This window comes from Zea mays, chromosome 5 (genome assembly GCF_902167145.1).
Source record: "Zea mays cultivar B73 chromosome 5, Zm-B73-REFERENCE-NAM-5.0, whole genome shotgun sequence".
In the NCBI taxonomy this organism is placed as follows: Eukaryota; Viridiplantae; Streptophyta; class Magnoliopsida; order Poales; family Poaceae; genus Zea; species Zea mays.
The window spans coordinates 44,554,357-44,567,553 of NC_050100.1; the positions used below are offsets into that span (position 1 = coordinate 44,554,357).

The 13,197-nt window shown below is 47.8% G+C and overlaps 1 long non-coding RNA gene across 3 annotated transcripts; it reads right to left on the reverse strand.

Annotated features, from left to right (window-relative positions):
• Window positions 1-1,689: 1,689 nt before the first annotated feature.
• On the reverse strand, window positions 1,690-6,522 carry LOC103626284 (uncharacterized). 3 transcript variants are annotated; one of them, XR_552835.4, is made up of 8 exons: window positions 5,691-6,459; window positions 4,687-4,746; window positions 4,262-4,315; window positions 3,769-4,169; window positions 3,581-3,674; window positions 3,140-3,491; window positions 2,986-3,061; window positions 1,690-2,186 (listed from the first exon to the last, which is right to left on the reverse strand). It is a non-coding gene; the product is annotated as an uncharacterized lncRNA (long non-coding RNA). The 3 variants fall into 3 exon arrangements; XR_002262251.1 differs by having other exon boundaries at window positions 3,140-3,674; window positions 5,691-6,522; XR_552832.4 differs by lacking the exon at window positions 4,687-4,746 and having other exon boundaries at window positions 3,140-3,674; window positions 5,691-6,455.
• Between the last annotated feature and the right edge of the window lie 6,675 nt (window positions 6,523-13,197).

Consider the following 13,197-nt stretch of genomic DNA (forward strand, 5'->3'; position numbering starts at 1 on the left):
AGTAAAGAGTATACTCCTATTTTCTAATCTAAAATACCATCTCGCTACTATGCTAGCCAGATGCAGTACTGTATTTCTAAAAGCATCCAAAGTGATCCTTTTTTTCCATAGCAAAATATAGATGTGTCTTCAAAAGGATTGTTCTTTCATAGATGAATCACTTATGATATTGGAAGTCTGGTATAGCTGCAATTAATGTGATTTTATTTTGTTTGGTTAGATGGAGATAAATTGAGCTAGAGAATTAACCTCGATCGCTTCATTCTATAATTCTATAATTGAGGAAGCTTTTATATGAGGCTTTTTTTTGTGCCTGCAACACCTACGTAATCTTTAACTAGGTGAGTGCCCGTGCGCTGCGACGGGAGTAAAAAAATTATATGAAACATAGAAACGAAACGACAAATATCACTATGATATGCAAAATCCGTGTAGTAAACATTATAATTATCACAAATTATTTCTAAAGAATCAATTTCGAATTTTATAATGACAGACAAATGTGTCGACAACCATACACTAATCTAATCCTTTTTAGCGATATCGATAAGTCGTTGTTGTATGTTTGCAGGGATGATATATCGGTACGAATTGTCCTCATAACTTAATAGACCAATCATAAAGTTCAATCGAAGAATCTTTGCATCCTACACACAAAGACAGTAGAGAACAAAACGTCAAATTTGTATTATGTAACTGTAATGTATGTTTGAACCTGAAACGAACGTACTACACTCACCCTAATAAATGCCACGGACACAAGTTAGATCCGAGCTGAAATGCTTTGGGGCCATAATTTAGGGATTCGACTGAAGTTTCCATTTCTCCTTTGTCGTTAATAGTGGCTACACAACTGGTAAGGAAACACGCATAGAAAAGAAGAAAACGAGAAATGGTCGCATGATGGGGGGAAGGGGATCACAAGTATGATGGAACCAGGTGGCAGCGCGGCTAGAAAGCAGGGCACACGTTGAGCAGTGAGCATGCGACAAGGGAACGTGTAGAGGAAGAAACTGACATGTGGGGTCCTTTTGTAAGTGAAATAGAAAGGGGAAAGATTGGGATTGGTTGGGTTTTCAGGAGTGGCCTGATTAGACCAGCACAGCCGTGTGGCGGGCGAGCATGCCTTGCATTTTTTTATTATTTTATATCCTTTCAAATATAGAAGTACTCTTAGCTAGTTGTTAAAGTACTTTTTAGATGCTAATTGGAAAACATGACCAAGGTTCAATGGTTGTTTAGAATATCTTAGTTCCAAGTTTGTAATGCTATTTTCACGCATGGGGGTGATATAGAATCAATATTACTAACACAATTTCATTTGAGAACTTTATCCTCGATATGATGTGGGTATCTGAGATCTGAATACATGCAGAATCACATAAGACAATGAGGGGAGCCTAGACAAAATAAAAACTCACATGAATGAAACTCACGGAACAAGCGCCGACATAAATGAGAACACACCAGTTGACAAAGTATTACAGATAGCATGCTACGTACCACAGGTACAAGTCAACCAAGTCGACGACTTACACAAAGTATGGTACACAATAACGTGTTGCATCTGTTCAATCAGTAAAATAGGCATGGCTATTTAAACTTGAAAATTTACAGAACAATTAGGATCATAATGAGCTGTTTCACTAACGACGGCGGTTAGCTTATGAAATCTAAGCTCGTGGCAACAACCAAAAAGGGGAGCAGTATCACTAACAGTAGCAGCGAACACTCTGAAATGCACGAACTCAGCACCACCAACGCAGAAGCAGCTGACTGGGTTTCTAAAGTCTAACTAAGGTGAGCAATGTCAACCTCGCCGAGGATCTTGAAGGTGGCCACCGCATTAAACTTTTTCCCGTCCTACCACTCATCCTCGTCCTCTAGGTTGTTGTCGTCGTCGTCCTTGTGGGTTTGGCATGATGGGGAGGATAGGTCGTTCACGCTCTTCGACCTGCACAGATCATTGACCAGCATAGCCACCTGATAGAGGTTGGAGATCTCCACGACCACGATGTCACCTTTCTTGAGCAAAGGCTGCTTCCATGGCTCTCGTCGATTCATCTGTCAATCCTCATGAATGTGTGCTTCACTGCTCCATTGCTGGAACTTGAAACAGATTCGATGGCCTAAAACCAAGATATAGTCACTGATCTTTAGTTGCACACTTATAAAAACCAATAGCTCTGCAAGCACAACAAAATAGGAAGGGGTGAGGGTCAGTAGAGAGAGTATGCGCCTGCTTGAACAAGTCTATACCCACAATTCCACAATAGTCAAGATTTTTTTAAATGCAAATATTGGAATCGATGAACCAAATGTGTTTTTGCTACTACTGATCCGTTCCCTTATTTCTATCGCTGAAAATAATATTACTTTGTCCTTTTGGCTGAAGAGTTCTGGGATAAAATGCATATCCAAGGAAACCAGTCATTCAAAAAATACCCTGCATTCTCCTTAGGGGGGGGGGGCAAGTTCGTTCTTATGAAGTTGAGAAATAGGAAAAGAAAATCCAGGGCAAGTGGTCCTAGACAACTATAAGGTGGGCAGGTGGCTAAAAGACATCCTAGCAATTCCTATCAGGAATTCAGGATGTTGACATTTCAGATAAGATGACTGCGACAACGATAAGAGCTAAAATCTAATAAAAATGTTTCTTTCAGTAGTTTAATTGGCACCACAGAATCCTCAAACAACATTGCTCTGACCAACCAGATTTCATCAATTAGATTATCTTACAAATACACTTTATACCAACATAAAAATGGCATAAAAACTGGATTATTTTTTAGGGATCCTTGCGACAGTACTATCTGAACTCAGAACTAATGTGAAAAACTTAGCTCAGAACTAACATGTAGTTCAGCTTATTATAGGACTATATGAACTCAGAACCAATGTGAAAAACTTATCTCATAACAGATGAAAAACACCACCATTCAACACACAAAAGGCACAAGTGTTGACAGTAAATAACATAATTACCCTTTCTAAGATCACCAGGAGCAGCGTGAACAACAACATCTCTTCCAATGTGAGAGTTTGGCACAGTCAGTGGGATCTGGAAAAAAATCATTAGCGGTGTTAAGGAGAAGTCTAGGGTGACATAGGAATCATACGGGTCTAGATGTCTTATTACCTGGCTGTCAGTGACATTGATATTAGAAGCACCTGGCACCAAAGAATCAAACTCAGTGACAAGATAGGTATATGCCCGTGCATTGCAATGAGGGACACTTGTGCACGCATAGGTTATTGTTTAGTAATGCTATCAAGAATCAACTCAACAATCATAACCATTTCGAACAACCAAATTTTGACAATATTCAACCTATCTAAAAATGAATCCTCTAAAAACAGACAGAACAACTAAAGTTGTGCGCATTCAGGATCAAAGTTGCGTCCATAATAACATCTGTTGTTTCAAATCTGGGAGGTTGATAAACCTTCTTGAACCACTCATTGTTAATGTGCTCCGCAATAGCTATTATCTACACAGGCCACAGAACGATGGTACACAGTTATTAACTCTGCAGATGTTGAACAAAATGAGTTAAATGATGGCTACAAACAACAGAACTCATAGTGTTAGCATTAGGATCAAGTATCTTCTTGATGAGCTTCTTTGCACTTGTGGAGAACCAGGATGGGCAACTGAAATCCGCTTTGAAGATCTGCATGAAAAAACAGGATGTGTCAAGCAACCATTAAAAAGGGAAGGAAAATTAAGTGCTTCTTGAGTTGTTGTCATGGTAGAGACTGACAAACCTTCTTGTAAAGCGACATCAGGTTTGAATCTTTAAATGGGAGGTACCCCGCCATGAGGACAAAGAAAATCACTCCACATGACCACAGATCACCCTTAGCTCCATCATAGCATTTATTGTTTATAACCAGTAGACACAAGAGCACCGGACATGAGAACAAAATACTTTATTGAGTGAAAATAAGAACATAAATAAAAGCATAGTCGTGGTCAGCACCTCAAGCTTCACATGTTCAGTGAAATCTACAGTTTTTCATTGTGTAACTGGTAGTTTTTCACATGTGAAGCTTGCCATATTTCACGCAAGAAGTATAGTTTCAGTTAGTGAGACATGCCTTTTTCTAGCAGTTTTTTCGGTCTCCTTGGTCGTCGAGGAGCGAGCAAGCAACGCTTCATTGTCGGTCTGCATTATAGTTTCTGTAAACACGGTGCAGTCGACCACGTAAACCCAAAAAAATGGGAGGTAGAAGTTTGCAAAGGTGCTAACTGACCAACCTGCTGGAAGGCGCATGTGGCGAGTGACCTGCTGAAGACTCCCGCAACAGTAACCTACAAAAAAATGCAGCGAACATTACAACAAGCAACTTGTAATAGTTCGTGATGAACTCATGATTAAAATAAGAGAATAAAAAAGACAGTTTCAGAATCGCTGGTGTTGTTTAGTGGCACGCACACTTCATTCCGTTAGTTGCTAACACACACTTGAACCATTCACCAAAAAATATTCAGCACCAAAATCTTGAAAAGAATCTCTACTATTCCTAAGCTATACACATAATAAGTATTCAGTTTCTTTAAATCACTATACTTACACTTGTACCTATATCTGAATGAGAAATCATCATGATCGAGTAAAGTCTATTTGATTATAAACTATCACAAAAATCAGATTTACATCCAATGTGGCTGATTCGATTTACCTCCCTCGTGGAGGATGTGGTGCCATTCTGACGCCTGATATAGTGCTACTTCAGCTAAAACTGTTTAGGAAATAAATGGGTCACCATCAAAAGTTTAGGAAATCCAATTTCCAAATGAAGGAGACAAATTGAAATTACACAATAGTTAAAAAAATTAAAGAACCAAGCTGAACATGTGTGCGGCCCTAGATGCAGCCATTTGGCTGCAAGGAAAGCCCACCTCCACGACAGCCACAAACATAGCTTGCACATTGTTATTTTTAAGTAGAAATTCGACTACAATTGTCACAAATTTATTCAGAATAGGCAGTAGCATTCTACAACAGTTAATCGTTTGTGCCACTCATCTAGATTATTTATCGTTGTAATCATTTTTGTATGGTTAGATTGTTTACTTCCACTACAAAGATGTCGGAAAAGCTGCAAGTACTTTGTAGCATATATTGCTAGCTACTACTTTTTTGCGGTGGCTAAACTTCGACATTTAAATTCGGTGAAATAACTTAATATTGTCGTAGAATAAAAATTAGCGGATGCTCACAACCTGCCATACGCCAATGTAATAACAAGAACCCAATCATATATGGACCTAGAATCAACGCAATTAAGCATCTACACCACTACCATATCACATCATACAAAGAAATGGCTCAGAATCCTCATTCCTGCCACTACAAAAACAAATCATTGCAACCTGGGCTTGTACTATAAATCCATATAAAAAAACATCAGCAAATAGTTGCCATTCTATATTAAAACATTCCAATTCCTAGAATGGAACAATTAAGCATCTACATCACTACCAGATAAGATCATACAAAGAAATGGCTCAGAATTCCCATTCCTGCCACTACAAAAACAAATCATTGCAACCTGGGATTGTACTATAAATCCATATCAAACAACATCAATAAATAGCTATAATTCTATATTAAAACATCCCAATTCCTAGAATGGAACAAACAGAAGATGTGGTCGTGCAGTAAACGTAAGTAAAAGGATACCTGCTTGTTTATTTCGACGCCGATGGCACACCTGGTGGTGTTGGTGTTCCTGACGCGACTGGTGCGGCATCCCCTTGTGGACGGTGCTGTTCATCTTGACGTCGACGTAATCGACGATCTTGTAGGTTCGAGAGGAGACCGGCGACAGTATTGAGGTCATCAACGACCTGACCGATGGACTTGACTTTATTGGAGGAGGCAGACGCGGTGGCCTCCAACGCGTTGGGTAGCGTCGGGGCAGCGTGTGCGGCGACGGCCTGGAGCGCTGCCGTCTCGAAGCGGAACCCCGAGCCGAGGTCCTCGAGGTTGGTGGTAGCCTCCCAGCACCGACTCCGACCGCGACGTGAATGTCTCCACCAGGCCCTGGAGGCTTCACCTGCCTTCTGAGTTTTCCCCATCCTGCTCCTTCCTCCCCGTTCACCGCTTCTGCATCGGTTCCTGCTCTTCGTCCTCTTCCGCCCTGGTGGCAGCCTCGTGCCCATTGCATATCGCCTCGATCTCTCTCTGGGTTGCAAGTAGGCTCACGTCCGCAGCGATCGAGCGTAGGCGGCCGGGGATGCGAAGGTACACGACGCCAGGCTAGAGCGCACGGGAGAGGAGGAGCGCGCGCGATGCCGATGCCATGGCGGCAGACAAATCGGGGTGGCGAGAGAGAAAACGAGTCGGTGGGAGCGGTTGCTAGATCGCGTGGAGGAAGAGAGGGTGGGCGGGTGGCGGCGGGTGTGGAGGGAGAATCGAGAGTCTAGGGTCTCGCGCGGAATGGACGAACGGGGTGACGCACGTGGGTGGGCAGTGGACACGAACGGTTGAGATTGATGGGAGGCAGAACAATGGTGCACGGGTATGGTCTACATTAGAGTCTTATAGAGTAGTAGAGAATCATTAGTATCATACTGCATATAAGTTGTTGCATGTCTATTACATGACTTCATTATTAGAATCATATTAGACTATCATAAATTAGTCTTAAGTGTCACGTGCTGCGCGGGACCCTAGATGTTGACTCGTTTTTCATGCGCCTAGTGCATGTTCTAGGCCGCTTGCGCAAGTGCAAATCTATGGACAAGTCTGCCACCTTCTACTTCTTGCACGAGCACAAAGCCACAAAGAGGATTTGAGATTCTACTCCCATTGGTCACTTTCTTTTGGCTCCTGAGAGAAACCAAGAATAAGGCAACACAAATGAGGGGACTCTCCTTTCTCCCCTTAGTAAATTCTCTTAAAGCATATCATAGGATGGGAGCTGGTAGGATGGGAATGAAATCTTAAAGCTTATCGAATATATAGAAATTATACAACAAATCATGACAAATATACCTTCAACTTTATAGCATGACATCTTAGGCAATCAACTCAATTTTGTTTCCTTTCCATATAAGTCATTACAAAGATACCTTCAACTTTACAAATGAGAGCATGAAGGTAAAATAGAACAGCTTTGAAGGCGGAGCAATTCTAGTGCATTCCGTAACACATGGGGGTAATGCATGGCACTGTTCCTGTATTTATAGTAATGAAGTACAACTTCATATGAAATTACAAACATGCTAATAAGTCCTATTTACATGATCTATGATATTTGTGAGGGTAGAGTTGTCTTTTCTCCTATCTATCGTGTTGGCCAGGTTTCTGAATTATTCTTTTCCTCCTCTACTTCATGTGTCGATGCCACGAAGCCAAAGCATCTCCTTTCGACCTCATTCGTCTGCTAGCCCTTCGGGGATTAAGCTCCTTAGCTTCGCTCTCGTCTCACACACTAATTTGGATGAAGATTTGTCACACCCAGATTTATGTGCAAATTCAGATGCGTCTCAAATATGTGCTAGGATCAAGTCTCACACATATGATGAGCCATGATACATAAATTATTGTCATATATTTATTATATATATGAGTTCTATACAAAATAACTAAATATATTACACCATATGGCGACAACGATCCTTCGCAACCATAGTTGACTAGGAGACGACGGCCTAGACCCCTCCACACTCATCATAGTATCCTTAATGCTCTTCATCTTTTTGTACCTATTCTTGACCTGGTGTGATTATAGCAAAAATAAGCTCACATAAGATCATCGCTCAGCAAGTGTGGGAAAAGTGTGATTGTGCTCACTTATGGTGGGGGCTCAAGTGTAAAGCTTACCAAAGAAAATGGTTAAGACTGAGCATCGCTTTTAATTAAGTTGGTCAAAATTTTATTAGCAATTACTAAGTATAAGTAGATACAACTCAATTAAATTATTGATCGATATAAAAGTACCATAAAGTAATCCCACAATGCAATGCATGGCGGGTTAAATTTAATTCCATAGATTACTCATGTGAGGGTCCGAGTCACTCTTGACTGTGAGCACGAATGATATATCAGTTTTACACTATGTAGAGGTTGCGCATCTTTAGCCACAAGTCGTGCTCCCTTTTCGCCCTGAGTTGTACGAACCCTTAAACACTTCTAAGGTGAGTTGGTGAGGGTACACTACGAGTCATTTACAAAGTTCCACTAACTTAAGAAAACCTGCTACTATTTCTGCGAGAAAGGGTCAACATAGGAATCCCTCGTCCAAAAAGCCGTCACAACATGATCGACCCGAGAACCTCCCAATACCTGCAACTCCTCACATCGCGGTTGCCCCTTTCAGGTAAGGTAGTCCTACACTAGCTTTCCTAATTAGTCAGCCAAGGGCGTCCCATACCACTGAGAGCACCTAGAGGGGGTGAATAGGTGATCCTGTAATAGAGGGGTGTCTACCAATTGTGTAGGCATCCCTAGCAAATTTTAACTTATCAAAATCATTTTTGCAAGTCTTAAGTTGAGCATTAAGACTTGCTACTTCATCATTCAAATTTGTAATAGCAATAAGATGTTCATTACATGTATCAACATCAAAGTCCTTACATCTATTACAAATACTAACATGCTCTACACATGAACTAGATTTATTAGCTTCCTCTAGCTTAGCATTTAAATCATCATTTAAACTCTTTAAACTAGATACAGTTTCATGGCAAGCAAATAACTCAAGAGGATAGCATTTCATTCCTTTTAATCTCTAAAGCAAGAGATTTTTGCACACTAACAAATTTATCATGCTCCTCATATAAAATATTCTCTTGTTTTTCTAACAATTTATCTTTTTCATTTAAAGAATCAATTAACTCATTGATCTTTTCTACTTTAGCCCTATCTAATCCTTTAAATAGACTAGAGTAATCTACTTCATCATCGGAGGAATCCTCATCACTAGAAGTAGAGTACTTAGGGGGTATCTCGAACACTTACCTTCTTTTCCTTGGCCATGAGGCAAGTGTGGCGTTCGTTGGGGAAGAGTGAAGATTTGTTGAAGGCCGAGGCTGCCAGTCCTTCATCGTCGGAGTCGGATGAAGAGCAGTCTGAATCCCATTCTTTGCCAAGGTGAGCCTCACCTTTCGCCTTCCTATAGCTTTTCTTCTTCTCCTTTTTCCCATGTCTCTCTTCCCCTTGGTAATTTTCATTATCGGGACATTGAGCAATAAAATGACCAGTCTTACCGCATTTGAAGCAGGAGCGCTTTCCCCTTGTCTTATTCTTGTTGGGGTACTCCTTGCGTCCTTTTAATGTGGTCTTGAAGCGCTTGATGATAAGCGCCATCTCATCTTCGTTGAGGCCAGTGGCCTCCACTTGTGCCACCTTACTTGGTAGCGTCTCCCTGCTGCTGGTTGCTTTGAGGGCGACGGTTTGAGGCTCGTGGACGGGTAGTGGACCGTTTAGAGCATCGTCTACGAGCCTCCTTCACCATCATGCGCCCGCTCACAAACTTCCCAAGAATCTTCTCGGGCATCATCTTGGTGTACCTGGGATTCTCACGAATAAGGTTGACAAGACGGGGTCAATTACCGTAAATGACCTTAGCATTAGTCAGACGACGTCGTGGTCCGTCCATCTTGTGCTTCCATAGCTTCTAATTTTGTTGACCAGGGTCTTGAGCCTGTTGTATGCTTGTGTTGGGTCCTCTCCCCTGATCATCGTGAACCTTCTTAGCTCGCCTTCCACCAACTCCATTTTGGTGATCATGGTGGCGTCGTTTCCCTCATGAGATATCTTGAGGGTGTCCCAGATTTGCTTGGTGTTGTCCAAGCCGCTCACCTTGTTGTATTCATCCCTGCACAAAGATGCTAGCAAAACAGTGGTAGCTTGTGCATTCTTATTGTCGGGGACCATAATTAGGGGTACCCTCAAGACGCCTAATTCTCAGCTGGTAACCCCCATCAGCATAAAGCTGCAGAGGCCTGATGGGTGCGATTAAGTCAGGGATCAGTCCATACGAGCGACTCGATCACGCCTCGCCCGAGCCTAGCCTCGGGCAAGGGCAGCCGACCCCGAAGGGGTTTCCGTCTCGCCCGAGGCCCCCCTTCAACGGCGGACACATCTCCGGCTTGCCCGAGGCCTTGCCTTCGCTGAGAAGCAACCCTGACTGAATCGCCACACCGACCGGCCAAGTCGCAGGAGCATTTAACGCAAAGGAAACCAGGCCCTGCCAAAGGCACCATAGGAAACTCCGCTCCGCCCGACCCAGGGCTCGGACTCGGGCTAAGCCCCGGAAGACGGCGAACTCCGCTCCGCCCGACCCGGGGCTCGGACTCGGGCTAAGCCCCGGAAGACGGCGAACTCCGCTCTGCCCAACCCAGGGCTCGGACTCGGGCTAAGCCCCGGAAGACGGCGAACTCCGCTCCGCCCGACCCAGGGCTCGGACTCGGGCTAAGCCCCGGAAGATGGCGAACTCCGCTCCACCCGACCAAGGGCTCGGACTCGGGCTAAGCCCCGGAAGACGGCGAACTCCGCTCCGCCCGACCAAGGGCTCGGACTCGGGCTAAGCCCCGGAAGACGACGAACTCCGCCTCGCCCGACCCAGGGGCTCGGACTCGGCCTCTGCTGACGAACTCCGCCTCGCCCGACCCAGGGGCTCGGACTCGGCCTCTGCTGACAAACTCCGCCTCGCCCGACCCAGGGGCTCGGACTTGGCCTCTGCTGACGACCTCCGCCTCGCCCGACCCAGGGGCTCGGACTCGGCCTCTGCTGACGACCTCCGCCTCGCCCGACCCAGGGGCTCGGACTCGGCCTCTGCTGACGACCTCCGCCTCGCCCGACCCAGGGGCTCGGACTCGGCCTCTGCTGACGACCTCCGCCTCGCCCGACCCAGGGGCTCGGACTCGGCCTCGGCCATGGAAGACAGACTCAACCCTGGCTTCGGAGGAGCCTCCACGTCGCCCAACCTAGGGCACAGGCCAGCCACGTCGACAGGAAGCGCCATCATCACCCTACCCCGAGCCGACTCGGGTCGCAGAGAACAAGACATGTGTCCCATCTGGCTGGCTCCGCCAGATAGGCAATGATGGCGCCCCGCTAGCCCCGTGACGACGGCGGCTCTCAGCTCTCTTACGGAAGCAGGGCGACGTCAGCAAGGACACAGCCGTTCCAACAGCTGTCCCTCCGCCAGGCTCCGTTGCTCCTCCGACAGCCACGACATCACGCCAGCAGGGTGCCAAGATCTCTCCGGCTGCCACATTGGCATGTACTTAGGGCACTAGCTCTCCCCCCGCTAGACACGTAGCACTCCGCTACACCCCATTGTACGCCTGGATCCTCTCCTTACGCCTATAAAAGGAAGGACCAGGGCCTTCTTAGAAAAGGTTGGCCGCGCGGGGACGAGGACGGGGACAGGCGCTCTCTTGGGGCCGCTCGCTTCCCTCACCCGCGTGGACGCTTGTAACCCCCTACTGCAAGCGCACCCGACCTGGGCGCGGGACGAACACGAAGGCCGCGGGATTCCCACCTCTCTCTCGCCGGACTCCGGCCTCCTCGCTCCTTTCCCCCCTTCGCGCTCGCCCACGCGCTCGACCCATCTGGGCTGGGGCACGCAGCACACTCACTCGTCGGCTTAGGGACCCCCCCCGGTCTCGAAACGCCGACAGTTGGCGCGCCAGGTAGGGGCCCGCTGCGTGTTGACGAGCAGCTTCCCGTCAAGCTCCAGATGGGCAGTCTCCGACAACCTCTCCAACCCGGGACGGTGCTCCGTTTTGGGAGTCTTGAGTTCATGTCCCTCGACGGCAGCTACGGCATGATACTCCTTCCACCGCCGCGCGACAACGACAATGGCGGCCGACAACCCGCCCTCCGGTGGCGGAATCGACGACGTCTTCCCCGCGCGGTGGAAGAACGACATTCGAGCTCGCCCCGTCCTCTCCCCCACCAACGGAGGAGGAGGCGGGGCAACCAAGGTCGGGCGGGAGGCCGCGCTTCGTCGGCTGTCGAGCGAATTGACGTCCCCAGCGCCCCAACGGAGGGCGCGTCGGGCGTCGACCTCGCGTTCGAGACGAAGGCGAGCGCCGTCCCCCCGCGACACGCCAATCCCGAGCAAGTGGACGACGCCAGCGAGCTCACGGAGGGCCTGCAGGACGTCGCCCTCGTACCTAGGACGATGGCGCGATCAGCCCCCGACGTGACTACATCGCCCCTCGTCGACCAAAAGGTACTGACTGATTCCCATCCTGCATTATGTCGACTCGGCCTCAACCCGCCTAGCGACCTCGCTTTGGCGGGCGCTCTCGTTGAGGCGAGTGCAACCCCTCTGGGGTTTCGTACGCGGTCGCCTTGGGACCGGTTGACGGACGTCTCGACCTACGGGCCCTCTGGGTCTGAGGAAGATGACGATCCCAGCATCTGTTGGGATTTCTCTGGATTTGGCAACCCCAGTGCCATGCGGGACTTTATGACCGCATGTGACTACTGCCTCTCCAACTGTTCCGACGGTAGCCGCAGCCTTGACGACAAGGACTGCGGCCCAAGCCGCGAATGTTTCCACGTCGAGCTAGGGGATCCCACCGAAGGCAACCACCTCGGCATGCCGGAGGACGGTGATCTCCCTAGGCCGGCGCCTCGCGCCGACATCCCGCGGGAGCTAGCTGTGGTCCCCGTTCCGGCGGGGGGTCACGACCCACAGCTCGAGCAAGTCCGCGGGGCGCAGGCCAGGCTCGACGAGGGAGCAGGAGCACTTGAGTCGATCCGCCGGGACGTCGGGCAGGTATGGGCGGGCCAGGGTTTCCAGCACCGCGTCGCCAACGATGTCAGGGTCAGGCCGCTACCCGCGTCCAGCGGGGTCGGTCAGAACCTGGCAGCCGCAGCAATGCTTATCCGCGCGATGCCGGAGCCATCGACCACCGAGGGACGGCGAATCCAGGGAGAGCTCAAAAATCTCCTGGAAGGCGCTGCGGCCCGACGGGCCGAAAGCTCTGCCTCCCGGAGGCAGGGATACCCCTCGGAACCTCATGCCGCGACTTCCCGATTCATGCGGGAAGCCTCGGTCTACACCGGACGCACGCGCAACACCGCGCCTGCGGCCCCGGGCCACCTCGGCAACGAGCACCATCGTCGCGACCGTCGAGCCCACCTCGACGAAAGGGTGCGCCGAGGCTACCACCCCAGGCGTGGGGGACGCTACGACAGCGGGGAGGATCGGAGTCCCTCG